This window comes from Mauremys reevesii, linkage group 11 (genome assembly GCF_016161935.1).
Source record: "Mauremys reevesii isolate NIE-2019 linkage group 11, ASM1616193v1, whole genome shotgun sequence".
Taxonomy (NCBI): Eukaryota; Metazoa; Chordata; order Testudines; family Geoemydidae; genus Mauremys; species Mauremys reevesii.
The window spans coordinates 16604569-16622340 of record NC_052633.1 but is presented as its reverse complement, the minus strand read 5'-3'; the positions used below and the strand labels follow the sequence as shown (position 1 = coordinate 16622340).

Below are 17772 nucleotides of genomic sequence, written 5' to 3'. Positions count from 1 at the left end.
TGATGGCACATCTGTGCATTGCACTGTAGGTAGTGCTGAGTCTGCAGGTTCAGTCTGGCCTGTAACGAATAGGGGAAGAACAATGAATGGAAGCAGAGTTGTCTAGCAGTTAGAGCAGGAGACTGAAAGTCAGGAGACTTATTCCCAGTTCTATCATTCACAGCGTGACCTTGGCAAGTCACTTCAACTCAAATTCCCAATACTTAAATAATAAGAGTTACTGTGCCAGAGGACTGCAGAGGTTGCATTGAGTCGGTTTGCAAAGCACGTTTTGCTCCTGAGATAAAGGATGCTATAGAAGTGGGAAGGTGTTATTGTTAAAAATGTTTGCATGCAAGCCCTGGCCTGGAGTCAATAGACGGGGGAGTGAATGGTCCCTTTGTGACATGCCCTGGGTAACAGTGTCTTCAGACTGATTGGATTTTTGTGTCCTTCAGTTCATCGTTTGTACAGCTGAACAGATTCACGGCATAGCCACACCGGCCTTCACCCCTGCCTGCTCTCATGCACACATGTCCTGTCTTTGTGGTCATCTCCCAAGTCAATCAGACCACGTGACATTGTGCTGCTACATACTGCAAGTGAAATGACACCAAAGTGATAGATGCACTGGGGAGATATCTGATCTCAGCAGCTCCGTTTTACAAGAGCAATCTCAGCGGCTTCACTCTGCCAAACATGGAGTGATGGAACTCTTGGCATGTGGAGATTCATTTTTCACCCTTCAAGTCTTTTTCTTCTCCTGGCTTCAGTATCTGAGCCAAAGGTTTCCCAGCCTCCACCTGATCTTTCATGTCTGCTGAGTTGCTACCTGCTTCTCCATGAGGAAGATCAGGATCTAAAAGACCATGTGATTTTAAAATGTACAGTAGAAAATGATCACATTAGAACACCTAATGTATACAAAAATAAGGTCCTGATCCAAAAACTCATTGAAGCTAATGGGTGTCTTGGCTTTTTTGGGCTTTAGATTAAGCCCCAGATCCCTGGGGTGTACTTGCTGCTACAGTTTTGGCTATGCGCTATGGAAGAGGTGAAATCTTCAGCCTTCCTTCCAATGCTTCCATGCTACCCTTATGCCTAAAACTTACCTCTACCCCAGTGAAACAGGTGTCCACCCTCTGCCCTTGCAAATCCATCCTCAAAACTTCTCTCTTCTGCAAAACCCACCGTCAGCAAACACTGCCTTTCACCACTACAGAAATATGTAAAGAAGATGCTGCAAGGCAGATCCTTCCTCTGGGTCCCTAATGTGATTAGTTTTGTCTGCATGTATTTTGGTTGTCAGCTCCTTGGAACATGGTCTGTATCTTCCTTGTTCTCATGCCACATCCAGTGCACAGAAAGCAGTTAATTAGCAATAAAATAATACCAACAATTACCGTTATTTGAAAATCACTGTACCTGGGGATACAAAAGGTAGTAGGTGGCTGATTAGCAATGCACTTAAGCGCGTGCCTAATGTTAAGCATGTGCTTAAGTCACAATGACTTTTAAATTAAGCATGTGCTTAAACACTTTGCTGAATCAGGGCCTTATTGCTTAATTTTGGATCACATGACCAGAGTTAGATGGATCACCAGCTGCAGGATCTGGAAGGAACTGTCCCCAGAAAGCATGTCAGTGGGGTCCTCTGGGTTTTTCCTTCTTCCTCCATAACAATGAGTAGGAGTCATTCAATAGAGTCAGGTGAATGTATCCCACACAGTCAGTTTGAGGCGTGAGCTGGCAAATCTGACAGGGAAAGGTATAAGAAGAGCCCAGTTTGCAGCAGTGAGTAAAGATCACATGGTCTGTGCAGCAAAACAAGATAGAAACTACATATCCTCTTATGGTTACCCTGAGGAGCTTCCACTGATCAGATAGCTACCATTGTTTCCCAGTGGGAAAATACCATTCGCTCTACAGCAGAGAGGTGGTACTTAGGGAACAGGTGGGACAAGCCCATGCTAGACAGGTTGCACATGAGGTAAACTTGGAGGATAATACTAGATTTGCCACTCATGAGTTCACACCCCAGCAAACAGGTCTCAGCAGCTCACTGCTCTGTAAATTGAGGACTGTGCATTTTATTTCAAAAAGGCCTTTTGGAGGAGCCTTAAAAAATGAATGGCCTCTCTGCTCTTTATGGATATCAGAAATCTCAGGAACCTTCTCACAGTGGTAGGAGTTTACTTTAAAATTCTTGGGCAAAATTTTCCCTTTCCCATTGTACCAACTGTCTGCCTGATGGTTGCCTTCCTCACCCCAGAGATGGTTTCATTTCTGTAGCTCTTTAAGCATATGGGCTATAAAGTGCTTTGAGATTAAAGAAATTATATACATCAAAAAATGATTCTTTTATTTTTAGTGTGGCCTATAATGTGGGTCTTTCCAACCAGGGAAGAAGGCAAGGTCCTTTCCTTGAAGAGCTTTATAATAACAGCAGATTTTTAGGAGGCTACTTTTGGTAATGGGATAGAATAGAGACTGAAGCTTCATTTTTATTTATTTATTTAAAGTAAGCTGGGATTGTGCAACACACAACACAATTTGCAGAGACACATCCAAACTACACAATCAGTTTTTCACAACCCTGATTTCCCCTGCCTTTACCAAATTCTACCTATTGTTAGCAGCGCATAGATTATTTTATGATGATTTCTGATGGGTCTTTCCTAAGCCAAAACATATTTTAAGAAATGTTACACTTTCTATTGCTCTGGAGACTTTCATTTTTCTCTGATTCAACACAGTTGTTTCCAATGCATGTTTAACAGTTGAATAGTTATCTCTGTACACACTGTATATCACCACAAATCTGGAATAACTAAGGCTCTCCAAATCTGCACAAACCCACACTCAGCACATGATATTATTTCTAAAGGCTTTTAATTTCTCATTTTTTAAATTGCTCTCACTAAGCCTTGGATTTCCACTGTGCGCTCAGTATTCCATGTGAGCAACTTTGCAAATCAACTGCTGCAGCTGCTCAGTTTCAATTAAAGGTCCTCCTACATTCCAAGCCCTTAAGGTTTTTAAGCTAACCTCTGGTGCAAGAGTCTCCAGTGATGTGTGGAAAGAGATCACATGCACATGTCATCCCGCATTTGAGCAAAGCCCAGAACGTTTATCCTATCCCAACCACATTAGGGTGGTTTCCGTATTTCCTTTGTCATCATTGCTCAGTACCAAATATCGTGGTCGCTATTCAATAAATCACGTAAGCCTGTGCCAAATTCCCATTGAAGTCAAATCCCTTTTTGCACGGCTGCAGAACATCTACTGAAAATCACAGCCATGCACTTGCACTGGTGTCATTTCCTAAATCTAGACAAGCCCTAAATGAGGCCTGAAAAGAGAGAGTATTGATTAGAGCTGGTCAAACAATGGGACATAAATTTCCTGAAAATTCTCTTGGAAAAATGTCATCTTTTGGTTTTTAAATCAAAATTTCAGCCGAATTTTGAAATGTTTTGAAACTTCTGTAACTGTATAGTAGTTTGAGAAACAGGATGACATTTTCGTCCCCAGAACTGTTAAATGTTTTTACCCTTGTTTTGCTGAAATTTCAATGAAATTGTGAGTTTCAAAACTTTATAAACAGTAAGCCTTAAACTGTGGTGACTAGACATCTGATTTCAAATCAGTTCTGCTCCTGCATTTCTTAGTGGAACCCAAACAGCTCAGAGTAATTTTGCCAGGGTTCCGGAAGAAGCGCTTTTGCAGTATGATCTCTGAAATTAGCACAGTCATGCTGGGTGAAAAGAACTGGTGCATCTTGGCAAGCATCTCTGATCTGTGCTCTGTTGAACGGCAAGGCCTGAAAGTTAGGTGAACTGACCGCTCTGTGTACTCCTGCCAAGGCAGGTTTGTTAAAGGACTATTTTCCTGATAGATGTGAGGGTGACATTCTAAGGGAAATGCCACTGGCGCAAACCTTAATAGCAGTGAAAAGTGAAAACCGCAATGGATAAAATAAGACCAAACATAGAGACAGGTGACACCGGACGCATATTGCTGGTGACCCCACAGCATGCACTCCTGTCAGGCGAGGAGATCGCAGTAGGTCCTGCAATGATGCACAGGAGAACTTTGTCAATCTGGTTTAAATCCCAGGTGACTTTCCAACAAAGCTCTTCATGCAAGTAGCTGCCTAAAAACCATCTGCACATGGCACTGAAAGGAATGACAAGGGCTCCTTTCCTGTTCTTTTTTGCTTTCGGGGACATTGACAGCTTCCTCACACTTCCTTTGGAAAGCCTGCCAGCATCAATCCACCATTCAAAAAAGTGTTGTCATCTTTATTTAACTTTCTTAAATAAAAAACCCCAAACCTTGCACCATTCTGATAAATCTGTTTCCTGGTCACTTGGTGTGTTCTGTGTCTGAATGGCTGGTTGGGTCAGATTCACCCAAGTTGACTCAGGGAGGTGTAACTTGTACCTCCTTTGCCAGTTAATCTCTCTGCACACTAGGAGGAATTCACCCCAAGAGAAGGCAAGCAGCTCAACAGCTGCAGTTTTAGAAATAGTGAGAGCACCTTTAAATTCTATTGGAAGCTGCTGAGGGGGTGTATTGAGTCAGCGTATCCTGGCCAATACCCCCAAGGAGTGGACCCCATTTTCCTGTAACTGCACAGAAATTGAGGACCTTGTACCTTCCTGTTTCCTACTTCTGCATTTATCAAAGGCAAGGTTGGTCCAGTTACTAGGGTGCTAGCCTGCTACTCAGGAAACCCAGGGTCAAGAATCTGCTCTTCCACAGACATCCTCTGTGACCTTGGGCATGTCACTCAGTCTCTCTGTGCCTCAGCTTCCTGTCTGTAAAATGGGGCTAATAGCACTGCCCTACCTCACCAGGGGGGTTATGAGGATAACTGCAGTAAAGACAGTGAGTTGCTCAGATACTACAGTAATACAGCCATATAGGTACCTATGGAAACTAGATGAATTGTGTAAGTTCTGTGGTCTCAAATTTGGCAAAGGGGATCCAGCCTAGGAACAAATGGGATTTCACCCCAAAAATTGTTTTTGCTTTTTAATAGTGTGTGTGTGTGTGTGTGTGTGTGCACGCGCACAAGTAATACAGTGAGCATACAATGTACAGGAAGACAAGAATACTTTTTGTGAGTGGATGGCTGCCAACATTATCAGACGCTGAGTCAGGCTCTTATGGCTGTATTTAGGCTTCTAAATAGAAGTGGCCCGATTTTCAGATGTGCTCAGCAACCCCAGCTCCAATTGACTTCAGTGGGCATTGGCTCAGTCCCTAAGACACTGGAAATGTGTGTCTTTAGGGTTCACTGGGCCCCGGGGTGCAGGGCAGTTGTAGGGCTAGGCCAGAGTAATGGCATAGCCAATGCCAGTGGATCATCGACTACACGCGCCCGCTGACCATCCCAGGATTCCTTCTATGCACACACAACCCCTGCAGAAGTCCCCAGTACTCCGCCCTGTTACTGAGACACTGGGCTGGGGACAGGATTGCATGCTAAGACAGGGACCAAAAATTAGATGAAGGCTGACACCTTCTTCTTGCTGAGAATATGCCCTTTTTAGTTTCCCCTTTTAAATAACTGCATATGAGTTAGGGGCATAATGCACGGCTTAACTCTGCATTCTTGCCTCCAGCGGTGTCTGTGAAGTCCTTAGCATTAGTTAAATGCAGGCTTTAGTGTATCTGAGTGACCTCAATTTCTCTGCTTTCAGTCAATGTAGGACCTCTCTGCTGTCTCAGGGTATGTCTACACTGCCCGCTGGATCAGCGGGCAGCGATGGAGCCAACGGGGGTCGATTTATCGTGTCTAGTCTTATCGACTCCTGTACTCCACCACCACAAGAGGCACAGGCAGAGTTGACAGGGGAGCGTCAGCAGTCAACTCACCGCGGTGAAGACACGTGGTAAGTCGATCTAACTATGTCGACTTCAGCTACGTTATTCACATAGCTGAAATTGCATAACTTAGATCAATCCCCCTCCCACCCAGTGTCAACCAGGACTCAGATTTTAAGGGGGGGAACAATGCGCATCCGTTAGAATTCCTCATTGCTGCAGAACAGACTTTTGCCCCCTGTTAGTCTGAATGCATCTACTTGCTGGCAGTTATGTCCATTGGCTGGTTCTTTGTTCTGGAAATGATAGTACCCGTCGGTGTCCAACGTACCTATTAAAAAAGAGCCTTGACTCTCTATCTCAATCACATTCCAAAATTACTTCCATCTGACCCCGAACCTTGAGCTGCAAATTGACTGACCTCGAGGCATGATCTAAAATAATAACACCACGAATAACAGGACTGGTGGCACACTTAACCCCTTCCATGCTAGCCATATGTCATTCCTGTGTCCCCTCGGCAGTCTCTAAAGAGCTTTCACTCATGAGACTAGAATGCCATGAAAGATACTTAACTGTCTGACTGACTGAGAGAAATATATTTCCCCCATGCACCTAGTCCACTGCCTGTCAATGGAGAGGTTAAAGAAAAGAACTGGGGTGGAAAAATCCATGCGTCCTATAGAGTATAGCAGATTAAAAACAAGCGACATCTGTAGAAAGAAAGAAAGGGAAATAGCACCTGTAGTTGCAAAGATGAAGGTTGGGGACTGATTTAGATAAACACCCTCTGTGAGGGGTTTCTTGCAGGAAATGTATTTATCGAATCAAGAAAGCAATAAATTGAGGAGATGATCTTTATCGCAGCTGCTGTGCTCAGGAGAAATGAGCCCAATGGCTGTAAGGATAACAAACTAGATTTAGTTGACAATTTGCTTTCAGTAAAATGCCAAGGCTGTAAATAATTTAAAAATGGCCTGTCATTCATTCACCAGCTCTTCTATAGGAACGTCTAATCGATGCAAAACACATTTCTTAAACAGTGCATGAGAAACCAAAGCACGGAGCACATGTGCTGGAGTCCAACGACCGCACACTGGAGTGGCTTGTATTGGATGCATGCACGGAGTTATCCCGGGAGTCAAACTTGCCGACTTTATAAGAGTGTTTAGTAAATAATTGCTACTTGCACCTCTGCTTTCACTGAGAGGCACTAGCATATGTCTTTGAATATGTTGCACAGGAAGATGACTCATTTGGTCACCTTGTCTAATATGAATAATGCATAGTGAATAAGGGGAAAAAATCCCCAAAGCTGTAAGCTGCTTGTTTTTAGATGAACTCTTCTTTTTAATTATTATTTAGATGTCACATCCGTCTTCCAAAATAACTGTTATACTCTTCTGTCACTGCAAAGTCCACTTTTTTTGGGGGGAAACACACAGAGCCACAAACTAATCTGAGATTATCCAAGCAAACTGCCACTGGAAATTTGAGATGTGAAAATCTAACCCTGATAAAAATGACCTAAGAGGATTTCTGCTGGATTTTGTTTTTTTCCTGAATCTCTAATCCATTCTGGGGGAAATCCTTCCATCCATTCATGTTTCGATTAAGTAACGCTGATAATGCTAGGCTGTGGAAGGTAGCTACCTGAACCCATGTTAAGACTGCACTGAAATTGACTGTTCATATTTTGCTTAGAAAACAGAGGCTTTGCTTTTGTTCCTTTGGGATCTTCCTCCTTCTCCCCAAATCAAAATGGCTGGTCAAGACAGCCTGCATTTTTCCCCTCAGCCTATTATTTTCTCTTATCTCAAAAGACAGGGGTCAATTTAAAATCCACCAAGCCTAAAGGATAAGCAGCAAAGTGCAGGGAAAATACAAAAGTACATCTCTGGAAGCTGAGACATGGAAATCTAGTACACAGTATTGTTCCCGCTACAGATGAATGGTGCATTTTCAGTACTAATATGCAATTAAGATGTTATTCTAAATGGATCTGCTCTGCATTAGCACATATGTAAAAGAAGAATTCCCATTCATGCATTTAATTTTGATTTTCAATTGCAGGGCCAAATTTTTGCTTTCCGTGACTCCATTGGACCCATTGCATATTAAACCAATAGCCGTTTTGAAAGCGCATGTATTTACATAACATACAAGGCAATAGGTAACACTAACAATAGTTAACATTGCATAAATTAATGTAAAACAATAGAGAGATCTATATTGTATGTAGATGCTAGCATATCTGATACACAGTTATTAATCCCTAGTAAATGCATTTTTATAATAGCTGTATAATAATTGCATTTTCCATTTCAGTTCACCTTAAATCAATGAATCAAGATTTCCATTATCTATCTATCTATCTATCTATCTATCTATTGTAATTGATCTACTGAATCTAAAAGAAAGGCAAACCTGGAATCCTTGATTTAAAATGTTAACTATCCGCGATTCATACTATTGTATCATGGTATTTGAAGGCAGAGAAGAGGAATCATTGAATGGTTCCTGTCTCTCTTTGTCCCAAGGTTATCCAAAGTTAGTTTCCCTTTTATATACACATATAAAAGAGCTTTTTCCTGCAGCAAACCTATTTAAATCCCCTTGCAGATCCTGAACGATATGTGCTCAGGCACAGCTTCTCTTGGGGTTTCACTCTGGGCTACGTATAAATATAAGTAGATACAGCTCTTGAAGTGACATTAAAGATGACTTAGAGTAGATGGTTCCTGGAACCTAAAAGGTTGATTCCTCCTGCATAAAAGAAAAGTCGGTAGTGAGAGGATCTCAGCAACAGGGAAAGGATAGGTTTGTAAATTGCTTCAGATATTCCCCTGGGAACTTGGTAACACATGCAAAGGAAGGAGCAGATCCTTGCAGTGAATGCAAAACAAATAAACCAGGCAGCTAAATCAGCTCCTCTTAAATGCAAGCTGTCTGCTCTCTCTCTCTGATGTTCATGAATTCAGGGGAAGCTCCTGTCATGGTGTATCGCTAAGGATCAGTAGGTTGGATGGATGATAGGACCTGGTTGAATAATGTGCTTGGAAAAGGGACGAGGTCAAGCAGAGACTGCTGGATTTGACTTTTAGCCTGAGCTTGAACAAACCTCACTATAAAATAAGTATGCTGTTGGTATCACATTCCCTGCTCCCTCTCCCTCTCCGCCCCCTGCCCCCCCCCCAGCCACTCTTTTTCTGCAATGCACTGGTACAAATACAGTTATGCAGCATGGCCTTTCAAGAATAGACAGGCCAACATAGTTGTGCCATCAAAAATGAGGCTGTGTGGACTTGTTAGGTCACGTTCGCTATTACTGTGGTTGATGAGCATTTCAGAGTATGGCTACCCTTAGCATGGTTCTATCTGTTGTGTAGGTTGACCCTGGGGCTATCCTTTTTAGTTTATATTCTGTTTGGGGAGGGGTGTATCTGCTATTGCTGAGGTGCACCGTTCCTGGGAGTTTCTCTGTTTCTGTTATATAATCTTCATCGATGACCGTGTATAAGGACCGACTGATTTCTGTAAAAAGGGGGATAATGATTAGAGATGGTTGAAAAATGTTCACCAAAAATATATTTCTATTTTTCACTGACACTCAATATTTCAACCCCCAATTTTATTTATTTTTTTTGAAAATTTGAAATTCTGAAAATGTTGACCAACTCCATAGCTAGCTGGCCAAAAGTCAGGATTAATTTTGCTATGAGAATTTTTTTTGCAAAAAATTCATCCCATTTTGGGTTGAAATTCTAAATTTGGATGAAAAAATATAATTGAAAAATCTAAATTCAGAAAATTTCCATCGGTTCTGCTAATGATGCTTACTGAAGTGCTTTGAGGTCATTGGATACAAAAATGCCTTATTAGTTAAAAGGTTTTTTTAAAATAGATTTTTAGAATGTCTGACAAGCAAGCTGTATGTACTCTGCCTACAAACCCCACCAGGAGAATGTCACCTAAAATCAGAAGAGGCAGGAAATGCAACACCTGACATGATGTAGAGTCAGTTCTGCAATAGTGAGCAACATTGCTTTCCAGTTTTTGTCGTCTCCCCTTTACTCTGCACGGACAACAAGGATAGTCGTTAAGTGTCTGCTTTACTTCAGCAAATGAGGTAGTCTGGGGTCTGTGGCCATTATTTAATTAATGGGTGGGTGAAGATGGGGATGTGATTGCATGGGGTTATTGGAGCCTCCGATCCATATCAGGAAGGAGAATGAAAGAGTTATGGAGATCATTGAACTTGGTATGGCGGATATGACTTTGTTCCATCTCTGCTGCCTTAGCTTTGTGATTTGTCTGTGTGGCTGATTGTACTGAAGTAGCATGTGGTGACTCTACATAGCGGGTAAGGTTTAAATCTATTAGGGGTGGGGGGAGGTGGCCTATCACTTTTGAAGGATCTAAAAGTGCTTAAACCCCACAGGTTCTGCTAAGTCAGATCTGAGAACCTGATCAGATATTCCTTAAAGTCTTATTACGGATTTAGGGTCTGACCTAAGGCCCACTGAAGTCAACGAGAGACTTCCCATTGACTTCCATGGCCTTTGGATCAGGCCCGTGCTGAGCCCCCTAACAGGATAAGAACAAGAGGGCAAGGTCAACAGTGGAAGGTGGTTGCCAACTAAATGGGACTTTAGAAAGTCTGCAGGGTTTTAGGGGCTGCTGAGAGAGTTACAGAATGTGGCATAAAAGGGGCCCTAAAATCCCCACCTCTGGCTGGGGGAGATTCCCTCAGCTCCACTGCTGTGGAGATCCCCTCACAAGCCCTGGGATGGGGTGGGAGGGAGGCAGGAGGAGTGTGTTGATATAGCTGGGTCTACACTGGGGCTTGGGCCAGCATACCTCCCTGAGGAGCATGTTCTTTTCCACACTCTGACCAACGTAGCTATGGCGACCTCGCTTGGCAGTAGACCATGCCTTCATTTTGCCGGGGGCCTCTCCAGCTCCTGGAGCAGGCCAGAATTGGGAGCTCACAGAGGCGACTTCAAGCTAGCTTAGCCCCCGCACCTTCAGCTGGGCTGCAGTTCTGATAGAGAGTCATAGATTCCAAGACCCGACACGACCGTTGTGATCACCCAGTCTGACCTCCTGCCTAGCGCAGGCCAGAGAACCTCGCCCCATGATTCCTGAAGGTTCAAAAACCCTAGCAATTAATTCTAAAATTAACCATGAAACCTTCCCCCCAATATGCAGAGGCCCTTGTGTGCCTGGATTTCAGATGAATTAAACCCACATGGAGTTTCCTGACCAAGCTATTTTTGAGATATTAAAAAACAACAACAAAAAAACCTGCACATTGGAAGGCTCTTCAGACATGGCAAATCTGTCATTTTCCTCACTCTCCAATCTCTAGCGTTCTTTATCTAATTCATCTCAAAACGGAGGGAAAAGACACTGACTGCACAAGAGACCACAAGCAAGAATGGGGATTGGATTTGCTATGAGAACTGTCAAGGGCGGCGGAGGGAACAATCAAAATCTGACTTAGCCTGGAAGGCTTGTTACAGCCTTAATAATGAAGTTGCCACCACAGTTATATTTATGTACACACTGTGTACACGAGAGAGAGAAATTGCAGGGTTTTAAGTGTATCATCATTCCTAGGAGAGGCTATCGTACTGCAGGTAGAGCAATGAGCCAGATTTAGCTCTGAGTCAGCTCTTTCCCAGCCAGGAGATAATTGATCCAACGAGACAGTGACGCAGCAAAAATAAGTAGATAAATATGGACTTGACATTATTACTTCAGAAAAACATTTGCGCGCACACACACACACACCCATCAATGTCAGCTTTATAGAGAGATCAAGCTGGGGGAAGGGAGGACAGGAGAGGCTTCCTGGATGAAGACGAAGGCGGCATTAAAAACCGTGCACATGGCGTTAAAAGGAGAGCTGGAGAATCTTTCCTCTGGGCTTGTTGGAGCTGAGAGCCCCCCTTGTTCAGCCGTCCCACTTCTCCCTCACTTCATGGCACCCTTTTCTGGAACAGGACCCACTTTAGTCAGCTCCATTGTGCCCCAGGGGGATCACAGGCCCTGTGCCGTAGGGAGGGAGCTGGGTCCTGCGTTACCTCCCTCTGCTGGAGGGGAAGACGGGACAGGGAGCTGCTCCCTCATCCAGTCCCTCGGCTGGACCAGGAGGGAAGCTCACTCTGATGCCAGTGAGAGAATCAGATTGGCATCTGGGCTGCTCTTTGTGCCCGGCACCCTGTGAAGCACTGAGTATGCTTGAGTTCAAGCCCAATCTTCCTGCTTCCCTTCCCGCATGCACACCCATAACCCACCTCTGGACCACGTAGCCATCTCCGAGCTAACCTGGGAGAATGATGGATTCTGTTGGCATGTAAAGAAAGCTTTCAAGGCCTGGTGCATTATTCAGGTCTTAGATGAATGTCCCCCTCCCCTCCCTTAACAAAATGCCCTTTAAAGACTCTATGCCTTTCTTTTTAGCAGTCTTTTGACCTCCGGTCTATTGATCTCCAAACACCCTTCTTCCCTGTTTTCTTCAGATTACCATGGAGCTGCACCTGTCCCTTAATGCTCAGATTCCCCTGTCCCTGCCTCTGCCTTGCCCAGAGCTGTTTAGCGGGGTCTGGCTGATCCCTCTTACTTAGGAAGCCTGGCAATGGGGAAGCTTCGCTTTTCAGCAGACATGAACATTTCACAACCTGTTTGTCGCTCCCTTTGGAAGCAGCCGTTTTGCTCCTCTCAGCGAAAGCTGCTGTCCTTTGCCAATGTCGGTTGCTATGTCTGAGCCCTTCATTTTGCATTCTGTGCACTGTGGAGACTGGGCGAGTGAAAGGGGAAAAGTTAAAGGGGGGGGGACCGTAAAGATCATAAAGATACTTTCCACAGACTCCCGCTGCAGCCTTGTGCTCATTTATTTCATTTTCGTTTGTAGCAGAAAGCGTCCCCTGATTTTCATTGGCCCCCGCCAGAGGGGAGAGAGGGCTGGATCTATCAGGCATTGATCTCTGGGCTAACAGGAGAGACTGTGGTGTGATGCTGACGCAGCCCACTGACAAGCCAGGCAAGGGCCCAAGGGAGCGGCACTGAGCTGGAGAGCATCAGCAGCGCCAGGCAGGTACGGAGCTGACAGCTGGGGAATAGCCAGGAGGCGCCTGGATGGTGGGAGCAGGCTGGTGAAACAGTCACACCCCAGGGAAAGTTAGTTTGTCACTAACAAATATTGTTCAACTTTCTTTACCTTCATCCCTCCCGCTCATCCTCGTCAGCCTCTCTCAGCGAGAAATCACCCCTTCCGGGAGGCAGCAAGCACACGGGCACTGTACATACGCACTAGCAACACCCAAGGACGCGTAGTGGTCAGCTGGTAAGAGAGATCTTGATGGACATTTCCCACAGCACCAGCTCTCCCTGAGGCAGGCCATTAAACTGGATTGTGCAGACAGCTGAACACACTAGCTGGTGTCTCCTAATGGCCACACGACAGGCAGTGTCATGTTATTGTTATTATGGCAGTGCTTGGAGACTCCAAATGCGATCAGGGCCCCGTTGTGTTAGGCACTGTACAGAGATGTAGTGAGAGATGCTCCCTGGCACAAAGAGCTTAAAGTCTAAACAGACCAGGGATGCAATCTTCTCACTCCCAGCATGCCGATGAGGAACTCGGAATTAAGTGACCTGTCAAAGGTCACAGAGGAAGTCTGTGGCAGAGCCAGGAATTTAACCCAGATCTCCTGAGTCTCAGGCCAGTGTCTGGCCCACAAGATCTTGCTTTGTCTGAAAGGATGGTTTTGTGGTTAAGGCATATGAAGAAGACCCTAAAATGTGTGTTTTCTAAGGGCGGGGGCTTGCACAGTGGCAAAAATATAGTAAGCTGAATAATTCGTTGTTCTTTTTATGCTGCTTGGTTGAGGACGGGAAGAGGAAAGCATCAGAATGAGGTCAACCAACAGGGGAGGGTCCAATAAGGTAATGAATATTCACTTAATAACTCTTGGCTGTCACACAGATCCCCCCCATCACTTAATCTACCATGGTACAGCCTGAACTACCATATAAAAAATGGTACTGTCGGGCCATTGTCACACTACTATGGTTAGCAGCTAGTGTAAGCTGTAAAGGGAAAAACAACAATTGTCTCATCATGGATTTCTTCCAGATTCCATTGCACCCCATGATAGGTAATAAGTGAGCATTCAGTGTTACCATAGTGAGATCGCGTGTGCACTAGGAGACCAGAGGATTTGATCCAAAGGCCAAAACAAATGTCAGAATAATGGCATTGTCAATAAACCTATCTGTCTTCACAATGTCATACTACACCTGGGAAGCACAATGACACATTCAGACATATGGCTCCGTGTTTTAACCATTAATTCCCCACTGGTGCGAAATGAATAGCAATGATACATCGAAATTCATGCCTGCAAGATCCTAGCGTATGTGAGTTAAAAAGCTGGGCCATCCTATCTGCCAGCTAGTGCCACTCTGGGGAAACACTGGAGGGCAACATTTGTTGCTCGTATCATCCATTTTAAGGTTTAAGCTTTCCTCGCTAGATGAATAGCTTTTAAAAATGTTTTTTTCTCCTTTTGATTTTAACTTGGCTCAGATCTGGTGCTATTTCATCTGCTCTGTAAGAGCATCCATTGATACAGCATTATTTTAATCCAGGCACATTGTTAGTTTTTAGGAAAAGCTGACAAAAAGCTGCCGGTATTTGTTCCAGAGATTTTTTAGAGTGAAAGAGAATTCTTAACCTTCACTGCTGGTGACTACGGACAACATGGCTTGCTCTTAATCATGCATTGTTGATGCAAGGCCTTAGTAATTTTTTTTCTATAAAGAAATATCCCTGGACTAATGAATGTCATCAAGTCAAAAAGCTACAGAGATCTAAATCAGCAGAAGAACATGCCACTGAACACAACTCCGATTTTACTGTAGAAGAGATGAATGATAAGGGACTCTTGGTCTACAAAGTGTGTCATGTAACTATGCCCGTTATTTGTGAGAAGACTTGAACTTGTATGGCTGAACTTACTTTACCCAACGCTTATATTATAGAAGAACCAGTAACAACAAATAAACAGAAAAAAAGACTCAGCCCTGTCTGCCAAGGTCACATCATTTTCAATTATTATTCAACATCAGCCCAGCCCTGCCTACAGGGCCTGCACAAGCTGCAGGCCGGGCTTTAAAAGGGGAGAGAAGCAGCTCAGAAGGAGGCAGGCAATGGACGGGAGCAGATGGCAACCCTGAGCTCTGAGAGTCAAAGTGATGCACTTTGCCTGAAGCCTCACTACACGGACCAGGGGAGAACCTAGGAAGGCGAGAAGCGACTGAGTGTGCAGGTCAGAGATTTGAGAGACGGGCTTTACCCTGATGCAGTTGACCGGGTGCCAGGGTAGGAAGTAGTCCAGGGAAGGCGGCAGCTTGACAAACCAAGGAGCTGTGTGTAGCCACCTGTCGTTGGGCCCTGGACTAGAGCTCAGTGGAGAGGGTGGGGCCTGAGCTCCCCTACCTCGCCCCCAGCAGACAGCACAGCACCAGGGGCCTCCAGCTAAGATGGGAGACCTACTAGGACTGACCTTGATTGTTCAAAGACCCAGCCCCCGCTCCCGGAGTGCAGGAGGGGAGAACTGGAAACCCCTGCCTGACCACTAGGCGACCCTGCGGGTGATGGCGCACCTTTTACAGGAAGTATTGTGATTCCCATTTCAAAGATGAAGTGACGTACCAATCCCATAGGAAGCCTGTGGTAAAACCAGCAAATGAACCCAGTTCTGTTAACTCCCAGTTCAGTGCCTTTTTGGATTCGATCACATTCCCTGCACTGAAGGGTTTGCAATCTAATGCCTTGATCATGAAAACTATTCATACTGGGCATAGAACTTACTACAGTGAGAAATTTCATTGAAGTCACTAAAAAACTTTTTTTGCCCACTGATTTCCACTAATAAACACTATACTTGGTATTAAGAATCATGGCCTAACTAAATCATGGCCTAAGTCATGGTTTCAGAAAGATGTGGCACATCCATTTACTCAGACCGTGTTGCAATCTGGATTTAATGTAAAACAGGCTTTTGAGCAGACTTTTCTATGAGGATGCACCAGTAATTAAAACATTCCATAAACACTAAGCTAAAATCTAGTCAAATGCATGACAACCGCCTACCAGAGGCTTTCATGGCTAATATTGATCACATTATTGATTTGATTCATGCTGTGGACATCTCGGTAACTATTGACAAAATGCCTGAGATGATTGGGAATAAAGTGGTACACTGCTTGTGACCTTAGCTGATAAAGCAAATGGATGGGACAGGCAAACCAGTGGAGTGGGTCTGCTTATTGGTTGTGAATAGAACTGGTCAGGAAACAGAAAATATTTTAATTTTTGTTTTAAAAAAAATTGGCTATGGGGTTTTTCCCCCCCCCCAGGTTCTCCATCCAAACTACATCTCCCATGATGCACCATGGCCAGGAAATCCCATGATGCACTACCTCCCTTCTCCAAATGGGGAGACCATGCTGCTTCACTGGAGATGTATTCTGATCAGGGAGCCTGGTCTATAGAGGAGAATGGGAGTTTGTGGCACCAGAACTGCAGCTTCCATCAAACACTGCAGCAGCATTTCCAAATCAAATATTTTGGAGTTTGACCAACATTTTTTGGTATTTGAATTTCTGCTGGAAAAAAAACCCAGTTTTTTACCAGTTCTATGTGCTTTGTATTAAACTTGGCCCAACCTGCACCTGCTAATCTTTGCAACATCTATCCTGTCCCTGGCCAATATATGGTCAAAAATATTTTTAAGCTTCTTTCATTTATGTCCATGCAGTGAGCCGCCAGGACCTCATTTTAATATACCTTGAAGTAGCTACAAAAAAGTGATCAAGTGGCACTGTCTTGCAGTTGCCACGGGGAAGAAGCAGCTGTATAGCTGAAGAGTAGAAGCCCTTTTTCAAAATCCCAGTGCTAGTTACACAGCCAAAATCTCTAGTCTACGGCCATGCACAGATCTCCCCTAACTTACAGCCTGCCTAGAGGCATCCATGGATCTTTGAAACTATAGCTCATCCTGTGTATGTGCAAAGAGCATATAAGCAGTACTTTGCCCACATGTGAGATTTGTTGGTAATTTGACTCTTGGAAATCAGTAGCAACACCTTGAATTGCACCAAAGGCCACCACAACCACATTCAGATCCTATCACTAATCGCAGCCAAGTCAGGGGATTATAAAGGTTACAATGCTATTGTTGCTCCATGTCCCAGTTACAACAAGGTTGAAATTTGTACTGTATCCTGGACCTACCCATGTCTCCATTACTGAGCTAAAGTCTCAGACTAACCATGTAACTTTTAACTACATTTGGTGGGACTTCCGTAGGGGCTCAGTGCTGGCCCAACTCAGTGACGTCAGTGGAAGTGTCGCTATTGCTTCAGTGAGAGAACAGTCACGCTAAAGCTGAGTGATTTTTGAAAATCCCACCCAGGAGAGAGCAGTGGTGTAGCCAGAATCCTGTGGCAGTAAGAGTTGTTATAGTTGAGCTAGGTCCTAATAGTCAGCTTGGTTGGCACCCTCAACAGAGAGACCAACTGTGTTGCCGCTTTTTCATGTTTCATAATGGAATGTGCCTGATCTCTGAGCTGGAGTCCATTGAAACAAGGCCTCTCCGTTTCTGTGTTTTACTCTGGTGGGTTTTTTTTTTAAACTAGAAATTGACAGTTGAATCAGTCTGTGGGATTTTACTCTAGATTCCCTGGATTCTGTGAATGTGACCAGAAAAAGTCTCATCCATCTCGCTCTCTCTCCTTCTCTGTCTTATACACACATTCACAAATGATGCAATCAAAGCTGGAGGTGAAGCAGGATCCCAGAGGGGAATGCTGATGACTAATGCTCTCAAAGACTCTTGTCTCCAATTCTCTGCAGGGCTTACAGTGTAAAGACGCCACCGACAT

The 17772-nt window shown here is 44.2% G+C and overlaps 1 long non-coding RNA gene across 4 annotated transcripts in view; it reads left to right on the top strand.

Moving 5' to 3' along the window:
* Positions 1–16571, top strand: part of LOC120374445 — a 70702-nt gene extending 54131 nt beyond the window's left edge. For 2 of the 4 annotated variants that reach the window (XR_005586101.1, XR_005586102.1), the window contains 3 exons: positions 5691–5882; positions 12734–12916; positions 13068–14471. This is a non-coding gene — a long non-coding RNA (uncharacterized LOC120374445). The other 2 variants (XR_005586104.1, XR_005586103.1) reach the window with 2 other exon arrangements.
* Positions 16572–17772: the final 1201 nt, after the last annotated feature.